This window comes from Herpailurus yagouaroundi, unplaced genomic scaffold, assembly GCF_014898765.1.
Source record: "Herpailurus yagouaroundi ecotype Mexico unplaced genomic scaffold, PumYag 67555, whole genome shotgun sequence".
Taxonomy (NCBI): Eukaryota; Metazoa; Chordata; class Mammalia; order Carnivora; family Felidae; genus Herpailurus; species Herpailurus yagouaroundi.
The window spans coordinates 2,075,566-2,092,722 of record NW_024420361.1 but is presented as its reverse complement, the minus strand read 5'-3'; positions in this window follow the sequence as shown (position 1 = coordinate 2,092,722).

The following is a 17,157-nucleotide window of genomic DNA, read 5'->3' as shown; positions in this document are numbered from 1 at the left end:
TACTTTATCCTCCATGCTTTTTGATGTATTCCAAACTTTTTCCTGTGGTTGTATGTGATCTATCTTCGCGAATGCTATATGTGCACTCAAGAAGAATGTATATTCTGCTGCTTTAGGATGAAAAGTTCTAAATATATCTGTCAAGTCTATCTGGTCCAGTGTATCATTCAGGGTCATTGTTTATTTATTGTTTTTCTGTCTAGATGGTGTGTCCATTGTTGTAAGTGGAGTATTAAAGTCCCCTGCAATTACCACATTCTTACCAATAAGATTGCTTATGTTTGCAATTAATTGTTTTAGATATTTGGGTGCTTCAGAAATCAGTGAATAAACATTTATAATTGTTCAGTCTTCTTGATAGATAGACCCCCTAATTGTGATATAATGCCCTTCTTCATCCCTTGTTACAGCCTTTACTTTAAAACTAGTTTGTCTGATATAAGTATGCTACTCCAGCTTTCTTTTGACTTCCAGTAGCATGATAGATGGTTCTCGATCTTCTCACTTTCAATCTGAAGGTGCCTTCAGGTCTAAAATGTGTCTCTTGTAGACAGAAAATACATGAGTCATGTTTTTTTTTAATCCCTTCTGATACCTTATGTCTTTTGATTGGAGTATTTATTCCATTTACATTCAGTGTTATTATTGAATGATATGGGTTTAGAGTCATTGTGTTATCTGTAGGTTTCATGCTTCCAGTGATGTTTCCAGTGTGTTGTGGTCTTTGTAACATTCACTCACAGAGTCCCCCTTAGGATCTCCTATAGGACTGGTTTAGTGGTGATGAATTCCTTCAGGTTTCTTTTTTGGGGGGGGAACCTTTTGCTCTCCTTGTATTCTGGATGACAGGCTTTTTGAATAAAGGATTCTTGGCTGCAGAGTTTTCCTAATACACATTGAAAATTTCCTGCCATTCCTTTCTGGCCTGCCAAGTTTCAGTAGATAGGTCTCCTACTACCCTTACGCTTCTACCTTTGTTTGTTAAGTCCCATTTATCCCTAGCTGCTTTCAGAATTCTCTCTTTATCTCTGTATTTTGCCAGTTTCACTTTGATATGTCGTGCAGAAGATTGATTCAAGTTACGTATGGAGGGAGTTCTCTATGCCTCATGAATATCCCCAGATTAGGGAAATTCTCACCTATAATTTGTTCAAGCACACCTTTGGCCCTTTTCTGTCTCTTCTTCTTCTGGAACTCCTATGATATGGATATTGTTCCTTTTCGTTGAGTCACTTAGTTTTCTAATTGTTCCCTAATGATCCAGAATTTTTTATCTCTCTTTTTCTCAGCTTCACCTTTTCCCTTAATTTTATCTTCTATGTCACCTATTCTCCCCTCTACCTCTTCTATACTGGCTGTCCAGCCTTTAATTTGTTTTGCACCTAATTACAGCATTTTAAAATTCATCATGAGTATTTTTTTAGTTCCCTTATCTCTGCGGCAAAAGATTCTCTGCTGTCTTCTATAATTTTTCAAGCCCAGAGATTAATTTTATGAATATTATTTTAAATTCTTGTTCAGTTTTATTATTTAAATCTGTTTTAATTAATTCTTTAGCTGTCATTTTTTTTCCTGGAATTTCTTTTGAGGAGAATTCTTCCATTCCATTATGTTTCATTATTTTGGCTTGTTTTCTGCCCCTTATGGGTTTTAAAAGCTTTTTATTTGCCTGCACCTGTGAGCACTACTATATTAAAGAGGGCCTGGCCTTTCAGGAGGTGTTTTGTAAAGAGTATTACTTTCTCTCTGTTGTGACTTTGGTCAATTTATCTCCCTACTTGTAGTGATGCTTTGGACCCTCTACCAAGTGTGCTTTGATTTGTTCATTGAAGTAGCCCTGGGAAGGAAAGCAAACAAACAAACAAATACACAAAGAAACAAACAAAACAACAACAACAACAAAAATGAAACACCAGTTATAAGTAAACTACAGGGTGTTGGCGGTGCTGATGGAAGAGGCCTTATCCCATACAAAGAGAAAAATGACAGGGGCGAGGAAAAAGAAAATAAAATAAAAATTTACCAGACAGAGAAACTATACAGCTTAATGAAGGAGGTGTGGAACATGTATGAAGAGAGTACAGTAAATATGTCTGCTTAAACAAACCAACAACCAGAGTAACCAGAGTAGAGAAGAGGGAGATAAGAAGGAGAAAAGGAAGGAAGAATATATCTATATAATAAGAACTTTCTGATAATTAAATCAGGCAGCACAACAGTGCTGGTCTGGAGGAGGGGCTGTCTGGATTGTCCCTGTCAATCCCACTTTTGTAGATTTGCAGTTACCAGGCAAGGAGTGACATGGTTTGGTGTAGGCATGTCCTGCCTCCACTGTGGGCCTGCTGTCTGTTCCCTGAAGCCACACCTTGCTGGTGAAGGGGAGAAAAAAAATGGTGACACCCCAGTCTCTCCTCCATGGACCAGGAATCGCAAACCACTCTGTCCAAACCATCCTCACTGTACCGCAGGCAGAAACCAGGCAGTTTGTCCCATTCCACTGACTCCCACGCCTCACTGACACTTGGCTGGGACTTAAACTCTGATGTCTGTAAGGTTCCCACTTTTTCCAATCCAGTTTTGAGGAAGTGCCCCTCCTTTGAGCAGACATATTCCTTCTTCCCACAGCAGTCTGGGGAGGGAATCACTTTCTCCCACTGTGGACTTTGCCTCTGAACTAGTTACTGAGCCTGGTCTGGCTGCCCTTCTCCCCAAGTGCATGAACAGGACAGCCAGCCCCAGTTCAGGGAAAGCCCTGCAGTTAGAGATTGGATCTTTCTCCAGCCTGGTCTGTGGTTTTTCTCTTGTCCATATAAATTCCTAAACTTCCCCAGCCCCTCTTTCTCTTCCCCTTGTCTCTGCAGAAGGGAATCCCTCCCCTCTGCTTGCTTTATCTCTCCCAGTTCATAATCACTTACCTATGGCCTATCACGTTTTCCCATTTGGTCCCTGGAAACGTCTCTGTCACTTTGCTGCCTGGGCTCTTGGAGTTCAAAGTCCTTTGGCCTCAACACTTCTTTCTTTGAGAGATGAGTGAACTTAGGAATCCCTTACTTCTCTGCCATGTTGGTCCCTCCCTGTGACTTGTTTATTTTAAGGGAAGTCCACCTCCCTTTCTATTTCTAGTTTCCACTATAGTATTCAATACATATTTATATTCTATCTTTTGTTTTACTCTAATTGTTTCATGTGTGTATTGCATCACTAAGATTTTTTATGCCACTTGGTGGACAAGCCTTGAATTCCAAATTATTATCTCACAACTAAATACACACACACAGACAGACACACACGCACACCACATATATATTTATCTTTTTTCCTTTGGAAATTTATTTATGGTGGCCAGAAACGACTTAAATATTAAATGATACAATTTTGACATTTAAACATGGGTTCTGTCTAGGTTTAAATCCTAGCTCCTCCATATACTTCTTGTGTGAACTTAAGAGTGATTATCCTTCCTGTGCTTTAATTTCTTCATCTGTAAAAAAGAAATAAAAATATCATCAACTCCATAGTGTTATTTTTAATTGGAATGTTTTTCAGATTTACTCTAAAGTAGTTCTTAATATGAATGAATTTAGACCAGTGATTTTATAATTTTGTTCCCATCTATTTTTTCTTTCTGTTACTCCACCGTTTTGGGGGTTTAATTTGATTTTATTTTTTTAAAGAAATTTACTTTGGGGCACCTGGGTGGCTCAGTTGGTTGAGCATGTGACTTCGGCTCATTTCATGATCTCACCGTTCATGGATTCAAGTACCACATTGGGCTTTCTGTTGTCAGTTCAGAGCCCATTTTATATCCTCTGCCCCCCCACCTCTGTCTGCCTGTCCCCTGATCACTCTCTCTCTATATATAACATTTAACAAAAAGAAATTCACTTTAATTCATTTGGGAGATTTTTAATTTTTTTCTATATAATTATTGATTTTTTCCATTATTTTTAGTGGTTTCTTCAGGGAGTATGTTATACCTCCTTTTGTCTTATACCACTGGTTGGTGTTAATATTGCCACTTCAAGTAAAATGTAAGAATCTTGCAATTATATGTATCAATACCAAAATCACATCCTTTGATGTGGTTGTCATATGTCTTATAGCTACATATATTGTATATATAAATCCCACAACACAATATACTATATAAATTGTTCTATATTATGGTGATATTATCCTCTTAATTTTATAAATTAAACTATTTTTTAGATTTATATGCTGTTGTCATAAATAATGCAGATCTTCTCTATCTCTATAACCTTTTCCCAATTTTGTCAGTGGTACCATCATGAAAAACTATAATATAGTGTTCCATTTTCATTAATGTAGACAAAATAAAAAAAAGGAGTTCTCTAATTACATGGAAGTCTTGTGATGCTTTTTAAAAGCCAACTCCAGGGGCGCCTGGGTGGCGCAGTCGGTTAAGCGTCCGACTTCGGCCAGGTCACGATCTCGCGGTCCGTGAGTTCGAGCCCCGCGTCAGGCTCTGGGCTGATGGCTCAGAGCCTGGAGCCTGTTTCCGATTCTGTGTCTCCCTCTCTCTCTGCCCCTCCCCCGTTCATGCTCTGTCTCTCTCTGTCCCAAAAATAAAATTAAAAACGTTGAAAAAAAATTAAAAAAAAAAAGCCAACTCCACCTCATTTTTTGTCCTTAATCTCTAGTATCCGTTAATCTGTTTTCCAAATCTGTAATTTTGTCTTCGCAGTAACGTTATACAAATAAAATCATACAGTATGTAACGTTTTGGCTTTTTTCCCTCACCACAATTTCCTCGAGGTTCCCCAAAGTTGTTCTGTGTATAGATAATTAATTACCTTTATTGCTGAGTTGCATTCAGTGGTATGGATACACCACAGTCTGTTTAACAATTCACCTGTTGAAATATATCTGGGTCATTTCCACTTTTTTTTTTTTAATTTTTTTTCAACATTTATTTATTTTTGGGACAGAGAGAGACAGAGCATGAACGGGGGAGGGGCAGAGAGAGAGGGAGACACAGAATCGGAAACAGGCTTCAGGCTCTGAGCCATTAGCCCAGAGCCTGACGCGGGGCTCGAACTCACGGACCGTGAGATCATGACCTGGCTGAAGTCAGACGCTTAACCGACTGTGTCACCAAGGCACCCCAATTTCCACTTTTTTTAATATTACAGAAGTTGCACTTAATATTTGTGTACAGTGTTGTGTGTGAAAACAAGTCTTATTTTATCTGTAAAAAACTCCCAGTAGTGCAATTTTTAAGCAATATGGTGGTAACATATTTAGTTTTTAAAGAAACTGTCAAACTTCTTCAGAATGTCTCTACTGTACTATCTTACATTCCCACCAGCAATATATGAGTGATCTGCTTTCTCCATATCCTCACAAACACTTGGTGTTTTCACTCTTCCTTACTTTAGTCATTTTGATAGATGTGTCCTCATATTTTGTTGTGTTTCAAATTTGAATTTTCCCACTGGCTAATGATTCTGAACATCTTTTTTCATGTATTTATTTGACCTATCTATGTCCATTTTGGAGAAATGTGTGTTCATGTCTTTCATCCGTTTTTTAATTGGATTTTTTATATTGTTGAGTTCTTTATAGATTATAGGTTCTAATTATTTGTGGGATATGTGGTTTCAAATATTTTCTCTGTAACTTATCTTTTCATTCTTTTATGGAGTACTTTCACAGAGCAAAACTTGTAACTCTGAACAAGTCCAGTTTATCAAATTTGTCTTTTATAGATCATACTTTTGGTGTCAAGTCTACAACTTTTTGTTGAGCATTAGATTCCAAAGACTTTATCCCACTTTTTCCTAAAGTTTTTAGAGTTCCATATTTTATATTTAAGGGTATTATTCATTTTGAGTTACTTCGTGTGTGCAATGTGAGATTTAGGTCAAGGATTTTTTTTTTAACTATGATAGGTGTACAGTTTCTTGGGCACTATTTGTTGTAAGAATTATCCTTTCCTCATTGAATTGCTTTTAGAACTTTGTCAAAACTCAGTTGGGCATGTTTTTGTGTATCTACTTCTGTATTCTCTAGTTTGTTCCACTGGTCTATCTGTGTGTGACTTTTTCTGCCAATACAACACAATCTGGATTACAGAAGGCTTTACTCTTGGGTATTGCTAGTGTGATTCTTTTTCAAGAGCATTTTAGCTATTGTGTTAGTATGCATGTGGTGCTACAACAAAAATACTGCAACTAGATAACTTAAATAATGGACATTTATTTCTCACAGTTCAGGAGGCTGGGAAGTCCACAATCAAGTTGCCAGTGTAGTTGGCTTCTGGTGATATCCATCTGTCTGCAAACATCTTCTTTCTCACTGTATCTTCACATAGTGGAGAAAAAGTGCACTTATGCCTCTTCCTTTTCATAAGGACAGTTGTTCCATCATACAATATCCGCCCTCAAGAACTCATCTAAACCTAATTAACTCCCAAAGTTCTGACCTCCTACTATCATCATATTAAGGTTGGGGCTTCAACATATAAATTTTGGGGGACATAAACATTCATAATAGCTATCCATAATAGCTATTATAGGGACTGCGCCATTCCTTATAAATTTTAGAAGAAGCACATCTATGTCTAGAAAAAACTTTACTGGAGTTGATAAGAATGTCATTAAGCCTGTGTCTGTGTGTTCCTGTGTGTTTGTATAATTGGTCCCACTTAATGTAGCTATGCAGTAAGTCTTAACATTTTGTCTTCATATCTCACTGTGCAGTCTTGTTTTCTCTCCTGTACCCTCAAATAACCTTTTGTACCCTAGAGAGTGTTGCCAAAAAGGAAAATTCTTCCCAGGGTATTATTTTTATACACATTTTTGTGAATAAGTAAGTTGTTCTACTTGACATTATAGTTTTTAAATTTATCTCCATAATGACCTATTTATCTCTTGTTTATTTTCCTTTTCTAATTTTTTTAAAATTTATTTATTTTTGAGAGACAGAGTGAGACACAGTGTGAGTGGGGAGGCATGCGAGAAAGTGGGAGACATAGAATCTGAAACAGGCTCCAGGCTCTGAGCTGTCAGCACAGCTTGAATCCACAAAATGCATGATCATCACCTGAGCCAGTGTCCAGTGCTTAACCAACTAAGCCACCCAGACACCCCTCGTTTATTTTCCTTTTACTGTATATCTAAATGAAATCAGTATTACACTGGAATATGAAAACAGATTTTCTGTTACCATATAGTCATTTGTTATTTGTTTCATTTTTTCTGTTACAATTTTTCAATGAACATTTTTGTACATGTTTCATGCATATTTGTGAGAGTTTCTCTTCACCCAAATTTGGAGTAGAATCCCTGGGTTTTTGGGCACATGTATCTTCAGCTTTATTAGATGTTGGCAAAATGAGTGTACTAATTATTTAAATGTAACTTTTGTTACATAATCTCATACCCTAGCTGATTCTTCATATTTTTAAGAGTTTTTAATTTGTGTAATTTTCATGGATGTAAAATACTTCATTTTTGTTTTTGTTTGACTTTTTATGACCACTCATGATTCTAAACTTTTCTTTATACTTTTATTGTATTTCTGTTTTTCTCTTATCTTTTGTATTTTCTGTTTAGATATCTTGTCTCCTTTTCATATGTTTTTGGATAAACATAATATACTTTGGCAAAGTATTGACAAAGAGTACCAATTTTCTGTACAGGAAACTGTGTGTGTGTGTTTGTGTGTGTGTGTGTGTGTGTGTGTGTGTATGTGTGCGCAGATCTGTAGAAGTTTTATAGGAATAAAGTTTACATATTAAAACAGAATTCATAAAAATGTTTTGGAAAAACAGTTTTTTTTATCTAATATAAACTTATTGCAGTTTTAAAATAAAGGATAAAAAGGTAGCTTTCTTATATTTTGTACTAAATGAGGTTAGCATTTTTTTTCTCCTTGAACAGCACAAAAAGTGCACTTCTCCACATCTCTTGTTATTTTGCTTTGATCATTATAAACTGACAGCCATGCTTATGAGCTTACCTAGAAGAAATAAATGTCATAATCTAGGTAAACTGTTAACTCTAAGAAGAATATTTTTACCTTTTTATGAGACAAATGTAACTCTTTTTAATTCTTACAACTCTTAACCACTCTTCTAATCATTCCATTATATTCTGTCCATACCATTAGCTAGCAAACTACTTCAATGTTGAAGCTATGAATTTTCTTGATTTTTCACAATATTTCAAGAGACTTAGGGATATGCCCAAAGAAATTTTTCCAACAATAAAATTTTCTGAAATAATGGTTTTGTAATGAGAATTTGCATTTTTTATGTTGTTTATTTCTAGATGGCTACAAATACCTTATAGATTAAATTGCTTTTCTTCTCTTCACAATATCTAAAAAAACTAGGGGAAGGGCATATTGTCTTTTGCGTTCTTGTACAAAAAGAATACTTGAGGAACAGGATAGTTTTTATGACTTTGCTCACACTATAAGTAGGGAAAGGAAATGAGAATATGATCAGCTCAAGGATTCTCTATAGATGATTTTGCTACTTACATTTTATATTTGTATTTATTCCCAGAATGTCGCCAAAGACACATTCTGTGACAAGCCTGGGCTTTTCTTTTCAAATGGACTTTCACTTAAAACATCTCAACTATACGCTAGCTATAAGCCTCTTATGGAGCTCATCATTTCTGCATGACCAAGCAGGCACTAATCAGATTTGAAAGAAATAAACACTCTTAAGTCGAGCTCTTAAATTATTATTAACTTCCATATATTACTGTTTGTTCAGCCTTCATGTTAATTGGATTTGTAATTACTTGTGGAAAGCTTCAAGTAAGTTTTTACATTTGTATATACAGTTTGATCAGTCTTCACAATTCTGTTTTTCTTCAAATGCCTCTTTTCTCTTTCTTCTTCTGGGACTACTATAATATGAATGTTATTATGTTTGATGGAGTCATTGTGTTCCCCATGCTTATTCTCATTTTGCACAATTCATTTTTCTCTCTTTTGTTCAGCTTGATTACTTTCCATTACTCTGTCTTCTATGTCACTAATTCATTACTCTCCTTCTTATTTCCATCCTGCTGTTAATTCCACCAAGCATGCTTCCCATTTTCATTTATTAAACTCCTTATCTCTGCTATGCTATTCCTTACCTTTGTGTTGAGTCTCACTCATGTCCTCCACTCTTTTCTCAAGTTCAATGAATATCCTTATGACCATTGCTTTAAATTTTCAACCAGGCATGTTATTTATATCTGTTTTGCTTAGATTTCTGGCTGTGGCCTTTTCATGTTCTTACATTTGGGATAAATTTCTCTGTCTCCTCATTTTGTATGTCTCTCTGTGTGTGTTTCTCTGTGTTAAGAAAGTCAGCTGTGTCTTCTGCTCTTGAAAGCAGTGACTTTCTGAAGGAGAGGTTCTGGAATTCCCTCCAGTGCAGTGTCCCCTGTTAATCAGAACCTGGCACTTCGGAAGAGTATCCTATGTTAGTTGATTATGCTTTGCTTATAACAGAGATCTTGATTCCAATAAGTTTACTTGGAATGTTTACTTATCCAGATAACATAAAGGTAATGCATAATTAGTTTCCAGAACTCATTGATTTTGCCTGGGGCTTCTCAGGAAAACTATCTGAGATTCTCTTCAATTATTTATATGCTAAGTACCAGCAAGAGACAACACATTCATGAAGGAGAGATGATAAAAGCTAACATTGAGACTTAAAATGCCTGTTGGAAAATAGATTGAGAAGTTGGAAATGAAGAGTAATCTGTTTGTAAGTTGCATAAAAGTCAACTATCTATTAATGTATATTTATTTTTTAGTGCTGGAACAAACCTGTTATATCAGTCAGCGTTCTCCAAAGAAACTGAGCCAATAAGATGTGTGTGTGTGTGTGTGTGTGTGTGTGTGTGTGTTCTCTGTATCTTCATCTATCTATAGAGAGACATTGGTTTATTATAAGGAATTGGATCATATGATTATGGAGGCAGACATGTTCCAAGATATGGATCAGCAAGTTGGAGACCCAGAAGATCCAATGGTATAGTTTCTGTCTAATGGCTGGCAGGCTTGAGACCCAGAATAGCCAATAGTTCAGTCTGAATCTGAAGTCAGGAAAAAAAAATGATGTCCCAGCTTGAATACAGGCAAGAAGATTCCTTTTTACTCAGGGAAGTGTGACATTCTGTTTTTGACCTTAAACTGATTGGATGAAACCCACCCACATTAAAGAGGACAATTTACTAAGTATGTTAACTTAAATGTTAAACTTATCCAGAAACAGCCAAAATTATGCTTAACCAAATATGTGGACACCCTGTTGCTCAGCCAAGTTGACACAAATTTACCATTACACATACAAAAACAGAGAGGAAAAGGAAAGTTATAATTAGATTTATAGAAAACTGTAGACAAAATACATACCAAAACTTTGGAAAAGATATTCATTGTTTACAAGATTTTAAAATCCACTGCAAGTAGAAACTTAAAAATGTCTTCACTTTTCCATATTATGTATGAAGAAACTGATTAGAAGTTACTTTTCACGATTATACAGCTCATTACCATAAAGCCAGAACTAAAACCTAAACCTTACAATTGTGATATTCTTTCTAAGAATAAATTGGTATAATTTCCCCTTATCACCTGTACACTACATGGAAGCTGGAGAAAATTCAAACTAAATTTCAAAATTGTATTGGTGAAAGCATTTTTGATACATGATTGTTATAGAAACACTTGCCTTTGTACAATGTAGTGATTCTGATTGAAAGTACTTTGTACACGGTTATTACTGAATTATATGGCAATTCAGAGTTGATTCAAAACATGCCCTTTTTTTATCCTCTCAGAAAGACTTTTTAAACAACAACAACAACAAAAAGACCTTGAATACTCCCTGTGAAAGTAAAGAGCATGATAAGGAGGTGTTTATACAGGCATGGGGCCAGAATGGACTATTCATTTTCAATTTTTGGTTACTGAGAGAGGCACCTCTTCTAACTTAACCAGCTTAGAAAACCACTGCTCTCTTCCTTCAGGTGTGGACTTTACTGTTAATACATCCTCTAGTGAAGAGAGGGAAACAAACCATAAGACTCTTAATGATAGAGAACAAACTGAGGGTCGATGGAGGGAGATGAGTAGGAGATGGGCTAGATGGGTGATGGGTATTAAGGTGGGCACTTGTGATGAGCACTTGATGTTGTATGTTAAGTGATAAATCGCTGAATTCTACTTCTGAAACCAATATTGCTCTGTATGTTACCTAACTAAAATTTAAATTAAAAAACACATTCTGTAGTGGGGCGTGTGTGCTTTTAGTCATGGGTAACCAAAACTGTCCCATGTTTCTGAAACTATTCAGGTTTTTATGTAAATATTAATGTAAAAACATTCACATTTTTAGATATTATGTAAAAAAGTAACTACAAACCTGCATGAGAGGACTGATGGCAAGATGTTCTTCCTTAACGAGCTACCATTAAAATTTCCATGAGTACCTAAAAAAAAGATCATAATAAATCCCTTGGTACAAATTCTTGTAGGACAAAATAGTGCATTTTCAGAAGTGCACTAACGGGGAATGAATCTGGCAGGGGTGAGTAGAAGGAATCTATAAGGAAGTGAGTTTAAATACTGCTTTTGTTCACTTGCCTGGGTTTAAGCCACAGCTAATATAATTCAGGTAAGGAAGAAGAAGCTGGGTTAGATTTGCAAATCGAGGTGGGAGGGCTGTGAGCATGCAAATCCAGCAGCTGCAGTGTGTTGGGGTAGCTGCTTTCCTGTGCTAAGCTGTTTTACTACTTTAAGATCTGATCTCATCATCCTGTCAGTGTGACTTCCCACCTACTGTTAGCTGAAGTTTTCTGCTTCAGTTAGAAAGCTAGAAATGTTCACAGGACACCACCACAGGCAGTGGGGGAAGGGAGGGAAGCAAGAAAGACTGCTCTCAGCACTCGTGCTTTTGTTAGTTCTACAGAGGAGGCAGGGAAACAGGAGATAACAAAGGCTCCATTTCCTTTCTGTGAGAGAAGGCTTTTGTCTTTCCTCCAGCAACAATGTCAGTGTTTGGCAAAAAAGAATTTAATGTGAAACAGATCCTAAGGCTACACTGGAGGTGGTTTAGTCATCCTTCTCAAGGATCCTCCCACACTGGAAACTGCCTTCAGCAGGAAGGATATGAGCTTAGAGGGACCCTGGTTCAGGGCACATTGAACAACCACTCTCAGGACAGAAACAGACTGAAAAAAAGGAACAATCCTTTCCATCCCAACATACTAACATCAGTGCCAGGACTAGCCCCTGACCATCAAAGAGCCTTTCAGAATTGGCACTCACAAAACCTGATAGAACATTTTCGAGCAAATGAAGCTACTCCTATGCAGTTCCAGAAGGGAATTTGTTTAAAGAAGCCTGAGAAACACTTAAAGATTTGGAGATGATTGCTGCTGATAATACAGAAGATTCTACAGTGAGGTAGGAATTTTCAATTGCATAATTGAAAGCCATAGAATAGGTTAACTCTTCAACTCTTATTTAGTGTTTAAATAAAAGTGCTATAATTATCTCTGAATTTGTATGCAGCCAATCAACGTTTACAAGAACTCCCTTCCTCTAAGTCTATAAAGGAAAAGAGTAATAATTCATAAGTTTTGATAATTAAAGGGAAATATGTTTTAGGGTTGTGAGTTTACTTTTCTGATTCCATTCCAATTCTGTTAAGATCTCTGTTTTAGGGCTAAGAGGTATTTATTAAAATTACTAACTTTTTGTAAATATATTCTGTGGCTTGGAGGTTCACATACTTGTGATTCTCTAAGCAAGTATAATGAGTTACATGACTAGAAACTCTGACTTTGTGAGGTAGGCCAATTTTGACAAAATAAAAGCTCTAAGTGCTCAGCACATTCTTATCTGTTCTATAGTACATAGTTTCTGTATTTACACTAAATAAATACATTATCTTTATATGAGAGTACAGAACCGCTTCCTTTGGCATTTGAAATTTATTTGAAGTTGTATTTGTTTCATAGATAGTTTATAACCATGAAAATATTTGACCTAAAGCAAGTAATGAAATGGTCCTTATATCAGTGAGATCGTAGACTTCGAAATGGAACACGTCAGCTATTTGAGGATATTAAAATGAAATAAGAAGTGATAATAAAGTATAGCTTCAGTATAGTTCATAAAATATTTGATTATGTCTTCATTTTTGTGCCCACTAACTGTTTGAAAAAGAGAAAACTACGTTCTGTATGCCAATCTTGTCCAATATAACTGAAAGGGCGGGCCTACGCCGGCCAACTCCATCTTGTTCTGTGTCCTTCACCTTGACCATGCCTCCTCCCCTTCAGTAACCTCCCGCTCACCTGCCTAACAGGACTCGGACCCTTCCCCAGCCAATCGGCTGAGACCACAGCCATTACCTCACCAACTGCCCCTAGGCCCCAATAAAACCTTTGTCTTTTTGAAACTCGCTCTCTCTCCCAGATATCTCACCTCTGCGTCGGTGCAAGTAGGAGATTGAGCTCAAGCTAGCTCCAATAAAGGTTCTTTTGCTTTTCCATCGGACTCGGGTCCCTGGCGGTATTTGGGGATCACAAATTCTGGGCATAACATTTGGGGGCTCAGCTCGGGATCCCCAAGACCCCCAAGGGACCCCTGACCCGGAGAGCCTGACTGGCCACGGTTAGTGTCTGTTCGTTCCATCTTTTCTGTGTGAGCTAATTTCTGAAATTCTGGTAGTGCCCGACGCAGTCTAAGTGGATGCACTGGAGGACCACGGGCCGGGAGTTTCAGAAGATGTTCCAGTCCTCCCTTCTGGAGGGATGTGGAATCCCCTCATCGGTTTTGGAGGGATGTGGAATCCCCTCAAAGGTCTGAGACGAAGCGGGTCACTCCCGCTGGTCGGCGTGAGGCCGTCGTCTAGCTTTCGATTTTGGAGGGACGTGGAATCCCCTCAAAGGTCTAAGCTAGCTTTCAGTTTTGCTTCCATGGAGTTGGAAGACTTTCTAAGGGCCCACTGTTTGTCTGATTCTGTGTTTCTCTGTTTTGTTCTGTGGACTTACTGGACAGATGTTATGGGACAGACTCAGACTACCCCTCTACCCACCCTCTTGGCTTAAGCCCTTCCTAGCCCCGCTCCCTCCGGAGCCAAAACCCATTCTTGCTTTGCAGGGGACAAAGAAGAAGGAAAACAAGAAAAGTCTTACCCAGCCTTCAGCACCCCTCTACCCTGTCCTACAAGGGGGGTACTGAAGAAGAATTAATTTTTCCTCCCCCATATAACCCATCTAGGATGCCGGAAGAACACCATCCTCCCCCTCCGGGGGAGGCAGACCCTGTTTGAGAAGGGGAGGTGGAAACGCTCCAGTGGGAAGCCCGCCCTTTACCAGACAAAGGGCTCAGGGGGAGCAATCTGCCTCCACCGCCGACTCCACTATTATGCCCCTGCGAGCCACTGGACCCCCAGACGCAGAGGGGAATCAGCCCTGTCACTATTGGCCTTTCGCCACTAGTGACCTCTACAATTGGAAAGCTCAGAGGCCTAAGTTTTCCGAGAAACTGGCAGGGCTTATTGATTTATTAGATTCTGTTCTTTTTACCCATCAGCCCACGTGGGACGATTCCCAGCAGCTTTTGCAGGTCCTGTTCGTGGCTGAAGAAAGAGAAAGAATCCTCAATGAGGCCCGAAAACTAGTTCTGGGAGCAGACGGGAATCCCACCACCAACCAAGCTCAGATAGATGCCTCCTTCCCCTTAACTCAGCCCCAGTGGGATTTCAACATGGCAGAAGGTAAGGAGAGGCTCCGGGTCTACCGCCAGACTCTAATGGGGGGTCTCCAAATGGCTGCTAGAAACCAACCAATTTGGCCAAGGTAGGAAATGTACAACAGGGAAAAGATGAATCTCCGGCTGTCTTTTTAGAATGGATCATGGAGGCATTCCGTACCTATACCCCCATGGATCCAGAGGCTCCGGAAAGCAAGGCAGCTGTTATCATGGCCTTTGTAAACCAATCGGCCATAGACATTAGGAGAAAATTACAGAAAATAGATAGACTAGGAGAAAAAAGTCTGCAGGACTTACTGGTGGTAGCCGAAAAGGTATATAATAACCGGGAGCATCCTGAGGACAAGCAGGCTCGTGCCATGGCAGCTGCCAGCTGTAAGCAGACTCGAAACCTGGCCAGAATACTACTAGCTACCACTGCTGACTTCCCCGAGGAACGAGACCGCCGTCTCTGGCACCTGGCAGACGACGCAAGAAAAGGTAAAGGAACCACCAGTGGGGGGAAGCAGAGGCTGCAGAAAGATCAGTGCGCATACTGCAAGGAGATAGGGCATTGGGCCCGAGATTGTCTGAAAAGGGCCGGCGGGAAGGGAAGCAAGACTGATCGAGTAAAAGTCCTAGAGCTAGATGAACTAAGTGATTAGGGGAGTCGGGGTTCGGACCCTCTCCCCGAACCCAGGGTAACTCTTAAAGTGGAGGGGACCCCTGTTGACTTCCTTGTTGACACCAGAGCACAACATTGGGTCCTCCGCACCCCACAAGGAAAACTAGCCAGCAAGAAGTCCTGGGTACAAGGGGCAACTGGTATGAGCCAGTATTCATGGACTACCCAAAGAACTGTAGATTTGGGGACGGGCCGGGTATCCCACTCCTTTATGGTAATACCAGAATGCCCCTACCCGCTGTTAGGATGGGACTTACTGACCAAGATTGGAGCTCAGATAACTTTCAGACAAGGGGGGCCTCAGGTCACCAATGGCAAGGGCCAACCCATCCAGGTCCTGACCATGAAACTGGAGGATGAATACCGCCTCCACCAGGAGGCGCTCCTGAGAGAGGATAATATAGACAGATGGCTACAAGAATTCCCCTCGGTTTGGGCAGAGACGGGGTGGGGGGATAGGACTAGCTGCTCACAGGACCCCGGTCCTGCTAGAGCTCAAGCCAGGAGAAAGTCCGGTAAGAATCAAACAATACCCCATGTCTCAGGAGGCCCAGAAGGGGATCCAGCCACACATCCAGAGACTACGAAGCCTAGGGGTACTAGTTCCTTGCCAGTCTCCCTGGAACACCCCCCTACTGCCGGTCAAAAAGCCTCACACAAATGACTACCGACCAGTACAAGACCTCCGGGAAGTAAATAAGAGGGTCATGGACATACACCCAACTTTTCCCAACCCATATACTCTCTTGAGCTCCTTGGCGCCCTCCAGGGTCTGGTATACTGTACTAGATTTAAAGGACGCCTTCTTCAGTCTGCCGCTGGCACCCCAGAGCCAACCCTTGTTCGCCTTTGAGTGGCATGATCCAGAGGAGGGCTACAGTGGGCAACTCACCTGGACACGGCTACCTCAGGGATTCAAAAATTCACCCACCATCTTCGACGTGGCACTACAGGAGGACCTGGGTGAGTACAGAAGGGAGCACCCTGGCCTCACCCTCCTACAGTACGTAGATGACATCCTGATTGCTGCCGGCATGGCCAAAGACTGTGAGCGAGGGACCCAGGACCTGCTGGCTACCCTGGGGGCTGTAGGGTACCAGGCATCTGCGAAGAAGGCTCAGATATGCAGGGAGAGGGTAAGTTACCTGGGATATATCCTGGAGGGTGGACAGCAGCAGTTACCAGATGCCAGAAAAGAAACTGTCCTAAAGATCCCTACTGCCACCTCCTGAAGAGAAGTAAGGGAATTCTTAGGATCAGCCGGCTACTGCCGCCTCTGGGTTCCAGGTTTTGCTGAGATCACCAGGCCCCTATATGAAGCTACCAAAGAGGGGAAAACATTTAAATGGGCTGAAAAAGAAGAAACTGCCTTTAATCAGTTAAAAAAGGCCCTCCTAAGTGCCCCAGCCCTGGGCCTACCAGACATTAGGAAGTCCTTCCACCTCTTTGTACACGAACATAAGGGAATAGCAAAAGAGGTTCTAACTCAAGCCTTAGGCCCTTGGAACCACCCAGTGGCTTACCTGTCCAAGAAACTAGACCCAGTGGCTGCCGGCTGGCTGCCATGCCTATGAATTATTGCGTTGACAGCACTCCTAGTCAACGATGCAGACAAACTGACCCTAGGACAGGAGATCTGGATCACGACCCCACACGCCATTGAAGGGGTCCTGAAACAGCTTCCGGATAGATGGATGAGCAACACACGTATGAGTCATTACCAGAGT